Raw genomic sequence first — 10,996 nt, 5'->3', positions numbered from 1 at the left:
TCTGAGGAGCAAAGTTGTCATGTTGCACGGTTGTTGGAAAGCTGTATCCCTTCTTGTCTGTGCCAAGGAAGCTGATCACTTCCTATGCAGAGAAGAAAGTTTCCAGTGACCTCTGAGCTAGTTGGTAACACAACCCAATTAAGTTTAGCATAGTCAGTGGAGGCCTGGAATATCTGCAGTTCCACGTCGATACTACTGTTTATGTTATTCCAATGCGCAGGGCCTAGTGGGAAACTAGGAACTACACTACACATCCAAGAGGCGGACACCGACCCTCCTGCATCCAGCTGAGGAGGTCTGCAAGTCCCAGAGAAGGTGTAGTTGTGATGAGGTGCACGGAGCACACCTGGTTCTGGTGGAGGGACATGCGTCTCACGCTTGCGGCATTGCCTGGACACCACAGACCCGCGAGGCCCTGCACCCTTAGACCTGCCATATGCCCAGCTGAGACCCCCAGCTTCAGAGGGGGCTGGATTCATGGTGAGCGGGCAGGTGAGACCCTGCACCCCTTGCAACCTGTGCCCCCCCCCACAGCTTGAGACAAACCCAGGCCTTACTTGTAGAAGTTCTTGTTGACCTTCCGCTCGGAGGGGAAGCCCATCATGCCACAGATCACTCGGCTGTTCTTGTGGTTCCAGCCCTCATCGCAGATCTGCGCCCAGCCATCTTTGTAGCGCACCTCCACGATGCCCTCGGTGACGGGTAGCCTCTTCTTGGCGCTGGCGACCACCGGCCGCAGCCGCACCTCCTCCACCTGGTTCACTTCAGTCTGCAACAAGAAGGGGGGGTCATGAGCAATGCTTGGACAGTCCTTCTCACCCCCCCACCTGATTGGACCAGTGGAAGACCCAGTGAGTGCGGTGGTGTCCTATCCCTGAGACCGCCCTTGTGACCTCACCCGCTTCCACCCTAGGGCCGGATCACAGACCCTCCTCAAGGCAGCTCCACCAAGACTGAAGATCTCAACGCCTGAGGAGTCGAGAACAGCAGGGAAAGGCAGCTCAGCCAACACCCCAACGCCCTGATGACTAGCGTTTGCTTAGACTTTTTAAAGAGATTTAAAAAAAAATGTTTTGTGTGAGATGTTTGAACCTCCTCATTCGGACCCAGATCCTGAGCTCACTAGAAGCCGTCTATTAATGAACTGGAGAGAGCCCCTCTGACCTCGCATCTCCTCCCCCTGACACTGGACTCGTGAGCGGCACGAGCTCCAGGGCAGAATAAACCCACTTCCCCACTGATCAGTGAGTCCGAGCTGACTCGTGTAAGTTACAGACGGTGTTTAATTGTAAAAATGAGTAACAACCACCAGTTGTGCACCCTGGGCAAGGACAAAAGTTGTGTGTTGTGACCAGCGGTGGCCTGCTCCGGCTTCTTCAGGTCCTTCTCGAGTGGGCTGATGTCTAAACATGGAACGTACTTGAGCAACTTGACTAGCTGAGACCTACTTTCACTCCTTGGGAACCTACTCATGGTATGGGATCTGGCTGTTTGACCAGCTGTGATCTACTCACACTCTTAGGGATCCTATTCATGGGCTGGGATATGGCCAGTTGTGTCCTTGACTTGCACCCTTTCAATCAAGTGAAGCTGTGCATAGTCGACCGAAGCCAAGAATAACCGAGCGAAACCAAGCATAGGCGAGCAAAGCCAAGTATAGGCTAGAATAGCCAGGCATAGTCAAGGGAAGCCAAGCATAGTCAAGCGAAGCCGAGCATAGGCGAGTAAAGCCGAGCATAGTCAAGCGAAGCCGAGTGTGGACGAGTGAAGCTAAGCATAGGTAAGCGAAGCCAAGCATAGGTGAGCAAAGCCAAGCGTAGTTGAGTGAAGCCCAGCATTGTCGAGCGAAGCCAAGCATAGAGGAGTGAAGCCAAGCTTAGGTGAGCTAAGCCAAGCATGAGTGAGCAAAGCCAAGCATGGGTGAGTGAAACCAAGCATAGGTGAGCGAAGCCAAGCATAGTTGAGCGAAGCCAAGCATAGTTGAGCGAAGCCAAGCATAGTTGAGCGAAGCCAAGCATAGTTGAGCGAAGCCAAGCATAGAGGAGTGAAGCCAAGCTTAGGTGAGCTGAGCCAAGCATAGGAGAGCGAAGCCAAGCATAGTTGAGCGAAGCCAAGCTATTGTAATTTGGCAGCGATTGGGTTAGCATTAGCAGAAGCCATCCTGTATTTAGAGGCTATCTTATCCATTTTGTGGAAACCATTTTGTATTCCTGACCGCCATCTTGTATCCCATGATCTACTACGTGCGTGCCATGTGCTCTGTCCTACCTTTCTGTTGTTTGCTCTTGTATTCTGCCTAGTGACAAGGTATATTTAACCTCTTCTGCTCCGCACATGCTCAGTTGAGCTTGCAGCTGTCTTTGCAGCTGCCACTAGTCTGTAACTGTCAGGATGTGTTCACCAGAATTTGCCACTGTTAGCTCCTCCCACTTGTTGATTGTACATTTTCTGTATGACCTTATATGTACCTAAAACCTTCTTCTTGTACTTGTACCGCCTTCTTTTGAGCCCTTATGTGGGTATAAAAGGGCCATGATCCTTCTGTTCAGTGTGCTACTTCATACATTACCGAAGGGTGTTGCGTGAATGTAGTTAAACCTCATGGGGTTTAATAGAATGTGTATTTTCTATTACAGTTTCCGTGCCAACTTCTATTCTATTAGTCTGAGGACTTGTTCAGAGAAGGGCGAACCCCTTGCACTGGTAGGCCTAGCTGAGGCCCACCACGACAAAGCATAGTTGAGCAAAGCCAAGCATAGAGGAGCGCCGCCAAGCATAATCGAGCAAAGCCAAGCATGTGCGAGTGAAGCCAAGCATAGAGGAGTGAAGCCAAGCATAGGCGAGTGAAGCCAAGCATGTGCGAGTGAAGCCAAGCATAGAGGAGTGAAGCCAAGCATTGGCGAGTGAAGCCAAGCATAGAGGAGTGAAGCCAAGCATAGGCGAGTGAAGCCAAGCATGTGCAAGTGAAGCCAAGCATAGAGGAGTGAAGCCAAGCATAACCGAGCGAAGCCAAGTATAGGAGAGTGAAGCCAAGCATAAGTGAGCGAAGCCAAGCATAGAGGAGTGAAGCCAAGCATAAGTGAGTGAAGCCAAGCATAGGCGAGTGAAGCCAAGCATGTGCGAGTGAAGCCAAGCATAGAGGAGTGAAGCCAAGCATAAGTGAGCGAAGCCAAGCATAGGCGAGTGAAGCCAAGCATAGGCGAGTGAAGCCAAGCATAGGCGAGTGAAGTCAAGCATAGGCGAGTGAAGCCAAGCATAGGCGAGTGAAGCCAAGCATAGAGGAGTGAAGCCAAGCATAAGTGAGCGAAGCCAAGCATAGGCGAGTGAAGCCAAGCATAGTTGAGTGAAGCCAAGTATAGGTGAGCGAAGCCAAGCATAGGCGAGTGAAGCCAAGCATAGGCGAGTGAAGCCAAGCATAGGCGAGTGAAGCCAAGCATAGGCGAGTGAAGCCAAGCATAGGCGAGTGAAGCCAAGCATAGAGGAGTGAAGCCAAGCATAAGTGAGCGAAGCCAAGCATAGGCGAGTGAAGCCAAGCATAGGCGAGTGAAGCCAAGCATAGAGGAGTGAAGCCAAGCATAAGTGAGCGAAGCCAAGCAAAGGCGAGTGAAGCCAAGCGTAGTTGAGTGAAGCCAATTATAGGTGAGCGAAGCCAAGCATAGGCGAGTGAAGCCAAGCATAGTTGAGTGAAGCCAAGTATAGGTGAGCGAAGCCAAGCATAGGCGAGTGAAGCCAAGCATAGGCGAGTGAAGCCAAGCATAGGCGGGTGAAGCCAAGCATAGGCGAGTGAAGCCAAGCATAGGCGAGTGAAGCCAAGCATAGAGGAGTGAAGCCAAGCATAAGTGAGCGAAGCCAAGCATAGGCGAGTGAAGCCAAGCATAGGCGAGTGAAGCCAAGCATAGAGGAGTGAAGCCAAGCATAAGTGAGCGAAGCCAAGCAAAGGCGAGTGAAGCCAAGCGTAGTTGAGTGAAGCCAATTATAGGTGAGCGAAGCCAAGCATAGGCGAGTGAAGCCAAGGTAGTTAAGTGAAGCCAAGCATAGAGGAGTGAAGCCAAGCATAGAGGAGTGAAGCCAAGCAAAGGTGAGCAAAGCCAAGCATAGGTGAGCAAAGCCAAGCATAGTCGAGCTAAGTCAAGCATAGTCGAGCACTTCTTACCTCAATGGTGTTTGGCTCCACAAAGCCCTGGATCCGCTCGTCCTTGCAGACCACCCCAGCATCCTCCTCGTGCGTGCAGTCGCTGTTGCCCCAACCGCGGGAGTTGCAGTCCATAATGCTCTTCTCGCTGCCACCACATATGATGTTGTCCAACCAGATCCTCCCTAGAGATAAAACAGCATGGGGTAAGCAGGGTAAGCAGGCAGCGGGGCTCAAGCAGGAGACAGTACAAGTCAAGCAGTCTGGGCTTCCACCGTCTGGAGATCCTGTGAGACGGATGACCACTGAGGCAAGGTATGCGCAGACAGGCTTTTGATATTCTTTATTTCAATGTAGTGATCTGAAGTTGTGACGTTTTCTTCACACATTAGCCACAGGGTTATGGTGATTAGTGCGCAACTATGTAGGTTTTGAATTACAAATGAATTGGTGAGCCTTCGAATTCTCCAGGATTCGTGTAACGGCAGCGGTATCGGCACCATATATTTAGACTTGAGGCTACTAATCTCGACGTATTGGTATTTTATTTAACTGCTGCCCTTGAGAATGAGATATTATTGTCCATTTGGCGACACAACTTCATTACATTTGACTGTGTACTTAGCGATTACAGATCTGTGACTGGGGGTGAGTGTCTGAAAGGTTTCAGTGCTCCGTTCATCATCTCCTTGTGTTTGCATTGCTTTCATGTCACCACAAATGGATTTTGGCTACGCAGCAATTTTTATGTTAGCCCACAATTTAGATTTGCGTCCTTTCGAATGTGTTGGTTCTTTACTCTTTGCGTTCTTCTGCGCTTACTCCATTTATTTATGGTTTACCGTAATTCCTGACTCAACCTTGGTGGCTGGAAGGTGAGTCCCGACTGTAGCGTGCTGGCTCGGTCCTTGTGGGGTGAAATGCTAAGCTTATTTATTTATTTATTAAGTTTTGTATAGTGAGAACATGACCCCGAAGGGTATCAGAGCGCGTCACATTTTTGGAAGGGTAGGAAATAGTTAAGGGGAAATGGCAAAGGGGTAACAAAGAATATCATATTTAGGTAATACCGTAGCGTACTCGGAGGAGAACAAATATTACTCAATAGGGTGTATCAGACAACCCCGAGCTTCACAGTTGTTAGACCAATAAAGAACGTAGTCAGGGCGGCATACCAAAACAGACAAGCCATGACTATTTAAGGCAAGAACTTGTTCATTAGGATTATTTTTATTTCCGTTTGAAGGCAGCCGTGGAGGAGATTCTACGGACTTCCGCTGGGAGAGAGTTCAAGATCTTCGGGCCGAGCCAGAGAAAACTCTGTGCCTCGTTCTCTTTTTGCTAAAAGTACAAGGTTTCAAGAGGAGAGAGTTTGCACTTCCTGATGGTCCACCCCCTCCAGACAGTTCTAGTTTTTGAGCTCGGCAACTGGGGTTTTGAAATCTAGGGCTTTGTGAGCCAAGCAGGCAATCTCTAGCTGTATTCTTGCTTTGTAGGGCAACAAATGTTGAGATCTTAGGGCTGGGGATATGTGTGCATTTCTTTTTGTAGCCGTAATCAATCTGGCAGCGGCATTCATGGAAGCCCTAAGTGGGGCCAGGGTATATTTGGGGAGGCCACAAAGCATAGCGCTACCATAGTCTAGCCTCAGCAGGAGAAGCGCTTGAACCTCCTGCTTGAAGTCATCTTGTGGATGGAATGGTTTGAGATTTCTAAGAATCCTCCTTTGGTGGTTAGCACCCTTGCACACCTTACTAATATGTTTCTTCATGTTCCAGTGCATGTCCAGGGTGATTCCGAGAGATTTCGCTGAATCAAGGATGGGAGGAGAGCAGTTGAAGGCAGTGAGGTGTTTCATCCAGAGGTCTATCTTGGGGGTGTGATTAGGAGGAGATATGAGAAGGAATTCTGTTTTGGCGGGGTTGAGCAGGAGGTGGTTCTCAGTTAGCCAGTTTGGTGTATTCGTCAGGGTAGAGTTAAGTGAGGTGAAGTCTTCAGATGAGGTGATTTTCAGGTTAAGTTGCGTGTTGTCGGCATACATATGAAAAAGAATGTTCATGGAGTTTAGCGCATTCGCCTGCGGTTCTAAGAATATATTAAAGAGTGTGGGAGACAGGGCAGACCCTTGTAGGACCCCATTGAGACTGGAGAGGGCTGGGATAGGGATTGATTCACGCTGTCTCTTTGGGATCTATTGTGAAGGAAAGATGAGAACCATTGCAATACCAGAGAGGAAAGGCCCGTCCTGTGTTCCAGAATCGATAAGAGGTTGTCGTGACTTACAGTGTTGAATGCAGAACAAAGGTCAAGGAGGATTAGGAGACAGGATTCGTTTAGGTCGAGCATAATGTTAGTGAGCGCCGATTCAGTTCTGTGACCACTCCAAAAACCAGACTGATGTTGATCCAGGAGTTGGAAATTCTCAATGTGCGTGTAAAGTTGCAATTGTACGCATTTTTCTAGGAGCTTAGCCAGAGTGGGGATGTTGGAGATGGAGAAAAAGTTGTTGAGATCAGTTCGGTCTGCATTAGGCTCTTTAAGAATGGGTGAGCCCTGGGCTGCTTTTAGGCATTCGGGGATCGTGCCTTGCGACAATGAAGCGTTGACAATCTTTGTCCAACGGGGGATGAAGGCATCCTTGATTTCTTTGAAGACAGTCGGTGGCAGCGGGTCTCTGAAGTAATTAGATGGGTCGATACTAAGAAGGATTTTGTAAATGTCTCACTGAGGGAAGTAAAAGTACACCACATGGCCTTGTTCTTGGTGCTAATGGCTCGAGCCTCTCAGAGAGAGCAGGAGGAGACACAATCTCGTATGATGGAAGAAGGGCCTTCTTAGATTCAAGGGAAATACTGATGAGTTTTGTTTTCTCCATAAAGAATGCATCCAGATCGTCACATGAAGGAGAGCCGTCTCCTGAGTCAAGGTTGTTGGGTGCTTTAGCTGATTGACAATGTCTAAAGATTTCTTGGGGCGAGTACCCCCTCGAGACCCCCAAACGGGTGAGATGTTCTCCTCTGAGGCTGACACTTTTGTGCACCTGGTTAGGAAGTCCTGTGAGGGTGGTATAATCTATTATTTATTTTAAGTTTGTAAATAAATCCATCGGATGCATTTAATCCGGGATAATGGGAATGTTGCTGTAATGCATTTACCAGCCGCGTGAGTCTGATGCGGTAATACGGGAAGTTTACTTTGAGAATTACATACTGGTATTGGCGCCAGAATAGTACACAGTGGACTCTGATGAAGTGAGCGTTGGTTACTAATCACTCATACCGATTTCTATGGAGCGCGTTTCTGATCAGCCCTTACAGTACGTGGCGTGAGTGCTAGTTTTTCGGTCTTTGCTTGTAGTTTTCCCCTATTCCAAGATAGCGTGACTGTGGGGCGCTGGCTCGTTTTTTGTTGCATACATTGGGGCATATGTACAAGCCCCTATCGCCACCCCCACGTCACTTTTACCGATGTCGTGGTGACGATAAGGGCTGCTTAATGCTGCCTTGTACATAAGGCCACCTTTCATGCTATGGTTAGCGTGAAAGGGGCATTGGGTGGGTGTTGTGGTAGGAGTTCCACCGCAACACCCATTGTATTTGACGCTGCCCCCTATGTACAAGGGTGGCGTATATAGGAGCAGCTACAAAATTAAGACCAGGAAAACCCTGGTCTTAAGTTGGCGAAATGAGAAGAAATGCATAATTTCTCTCAGTTTTTGCTTTTTCCATGAAAGTGACAGAATGCTATTTTAGGATTGCTTATGTGCAGGAAGGGACACCTTCCTACACATAAACAATCCTGCCTTGCACGTAGACAGCCTTGCACTCTGGTACAAGGATGCCTTCTTTAGCGCTAAGTTGCTAAATTTAATGCCATTGCAGAGGGAAATGCAGGGCTGCACCACATTCTCGTAAATATGGTGCAGGTCTGCCAAGGAGGCTAACGACACGCTCCGCCACGTCCTTGTACATATCCCCCATTGTTTGGTGGCGCGTGTCTACCTTGGGATTAATCCTGTTTGGGAAGATCTGGTTTATCTGAGCTCTCTTGGGTTTGGTATCAGAATCGTCTGCTGCGGACGGGACTGCGTTCGCACTGGGGAATGGTTATTGTGTCAAGCGGTGCCGCACAATGTGATGTTACATCACATTAGGTCGATTGGGCTCACATATTACAGTTTTCAAGTGCAGCGCTGTGAGGGGTCGTACGGTGAGGAGTATCTTGTGTCCACAGTGGTTCTCAGCCGAGCCTTATGAAAGCTATCAGAATATATGGGACATATGGGTAACTGGTTCGATGTTGTGAGTCGGCTACAGGAGGACGGTGCAATGCTCAGATGGACCCATAGTTACTTTATACTTTACAGACCTCGACATATATACTCAGGCGAGGTGTTAGCTTTGACTTTCTCGACAGCATGCTGCTCGGTGACCCCAAAACGTCATAACTTACTCCTGACACGTTCGTGGTTGATGGGGTTCTTTTCTTTTTTCTTCTTTCTTTACTTTTTTTATATTTTTATTTTATTGATGGGTGTCAATCTCTGCCTGAGCACTTACTCAACATGTATAACCATTATTTATGCTCTCACTTTGAAGTACTCACAAGTCACTGACTCCTAGTACTGTGATCTCTGGTAATCCTTCACTATGCCTCCCTCTTCCTTTTCTAGTTCTATTTGGATTCTACCCACTTGTGCCAGCCTGACCTGGGTCCCAACTCAACTTGTACTAACTATGATGTCATTAAAACTTATATAACTTGTCATTATAGCCCTGATGAAGTCTGCTGGCGTATTAACCGTATAAGACGAAACACGTATCGGCTAATGTTTGGAGAAAGCGCCAAGACTTCAGACCACTATATGCAAATGAAGGATTTCAGAAGATTGAATACAAGGCGCTTCGGGTGGATTGTTTGGGACCGCTTACGATTCTCCTTTAGGTTTTGGACTTTGTTCCCACTGAAGAAGGCCTGGTGGCTTTTATTCATCTCCGAGCACCCGAATATATTGCAATTAACTCATTGTTTTGCCTTGCCCAATTTTGTCTGCCAAGTGTGTGTGTGTCCATATCACCCAGCCGCCTTTGTTTCTAAAAATATCGAACAGACAGTGTCCGGGACAGAAGGGCAGGATGCTAGGAAAGTGCAAGAGAAGAAGGGATCAAAGTGCCAATTGAGCAAGGTTTTTATCTTTATAATTGTAACAATGCTCTATCTTTGGCACAGGTGAGGTGTTAGTTCCCTGCAGAAGGTGGAAGGCCCTCAGAATGAAAGAAGGAGGGTCCGAATCGAAGGAAACATGGCCACAAGCTCCCCACAGCCAGTCCACTTGACGCTCAATGCCGTGTACCCCAGAGAGGGTCTAGAAACTTCAAAGAGAGTAGGGCAGTGGGAAGAGTGGAGGGATGCAGGGGAGTGGGTGGACTGTGAGTACTGCATGGCCAGAGAGTACGGCCCGCCTTGGTACCATTTATATGGAGTGACGGGACGTCCTCCATGTTTGCACCATTACATGTTAGAACATGCCCTGGAGGGCCATGGGAAACCCTGTTGAGCGATGTGTGACACCGGTTATATACAAAAGTTGAGCCGTTGACACCGGTACACAGAAATCACAGCTGAAGAAAGATATGTGTGAGGAGCAAAGGTATGGATTCTTTATAATTTGGAATAGTGCTCTTTCCTCAAGCAGTACCTTTGTGTCTCCTGTGCTTTACCTTCATTTTGGTCGCCCGTGCCATTATTTTCTCATCATACACGAGCTTCCTCTACTCTTACTTCCTCATATGATGGTAATAGGTGAAGTTATTTGGAGTACTACCTCCGGAACATTGGGAGTTTATTTTTTATGCTTATCTACTCCTTTTGAATAATTGTTTTTTTTTTTTAGTGAATGGTGAGGATCGTGAAGTATACATGTATTCCCTGCCTCCTTAAGTGCGCTTCTACTGCTGCCAGGCATTTTGTGAAGACCCTTGGTGCAGATTTGAGTCAGAATACCAGCACTGTGAACTGGTAGTGAGTTTTGTTGATCATAAACCTTAGTATATGTTTGTGTTTGCTGTTGATGGGGATGTGCAAGTAGGCGTTCTTTAAGTCGATGGTTGCCATATAATCTCCTTCTTGTAGCTGTGGTATGACCTCTTGGAGCGATGTCATCTTGAACCTTTGAGTTTTTATGAACCTGTTTAAGAATCTTAGGTCTAGAATTGGACGCCAGGTTCCGTCTACCTTTGGTGTGAGGAAGTAGGTGGAGTAGACCCCCTTGTTCCATTGTATGTGTGGTACTATTTCTATGGCTCTTTTCCTTAGCAGTTCTTTTGCTTCCTGCAGCAAATGTGTATGCCCCTTTGCTGAGACTACTCTGCCTCTTGGCTTTCTGTTGGAGGTACCTTTTCCAGGTCTATACAGTACCCGTATTGTATGAGGTTTAGTATCCATTTGTCTGATGTTATTTCCCTCCACTCCTGGAGGAAGTGTTTTATTCTGCCTCCCACTGGTGTTTTGTGTTGGAGGAACTGTTGTAGATCTGGATTCGTTCTAAGGGCCAGTTGTAGGAGATCAAATACCGGTCGAATCGGCCGTTACCAACCAGTATTTGGGTTTTGTAATGTAGGGCTTCTTTGATTTACAGAATCAGTAAATTTACAGATTCTGTAAATTTACAGAATCGGTAAAATACCGAATTGGTAAATTTACCGATTTAATACATTTACAGAATCTGTAAAATACTGAATCGGTAAATTTACCGATTCAATAAATTTACAGAATCGGTAAAATACTGAATCGGTAAATTTACCGATTCTGTACTCAATATGTAGGTGGCACTGCAAACAGTGCAACAGGCCCCTCAGAATTCGT

At 47.5% G+C, this 10,996-nt stretch overlaps 1 pseudogene across 1 annotated transcript in view; it reads right to left on the bottom strand.

Annotated features, from left to right (window-relative positions):
* Positions 1-553: 553 nt before the first annotated feature.
* The window catches only part of LOC147668901 (lysyl oxidase homolog 3B pseudogene), a 32,175-nt pseudogene continuing 21,732 nt past the window's right edge, over positions 554-10,996 (bottom strand). The window contains exons 2-3 of the transcript XR_015303782.1: positions 4,154-4,317; positions 554-769 (exon numbers count right to left, since the gene is read on the bottom strand). The product of XR_015303782.1 is annotated as a lysyl oxidase homolog 3B pseudogene (transcript). The remainder of the gene's footprint in view (positions 770-4,153; positions 4,318-10,996) is intronic.

The sequence above is a fragment of the Lissotriton vulgaris genome, unplaced genomic scaffold (assembly GCF_964263255.1).
Source record: "Lissotriton vulgaris unplaced genomic scaffold, aLisVul1.2 SCAFFOLD_4263, whole genome shotgun sequence".
Classification (NCBI taxonomy): domain Eukaryota; kingdom Metazoa; phylum Chordata; class Amphibia; order Caudata; family Salamandridae; genus Lissotriton; species Lissotriton vulgaris.
Note: the sequence above shows the minus strand (reverse complement) of the source record. Positions and strands in the feature narration are given on the sequence as shown.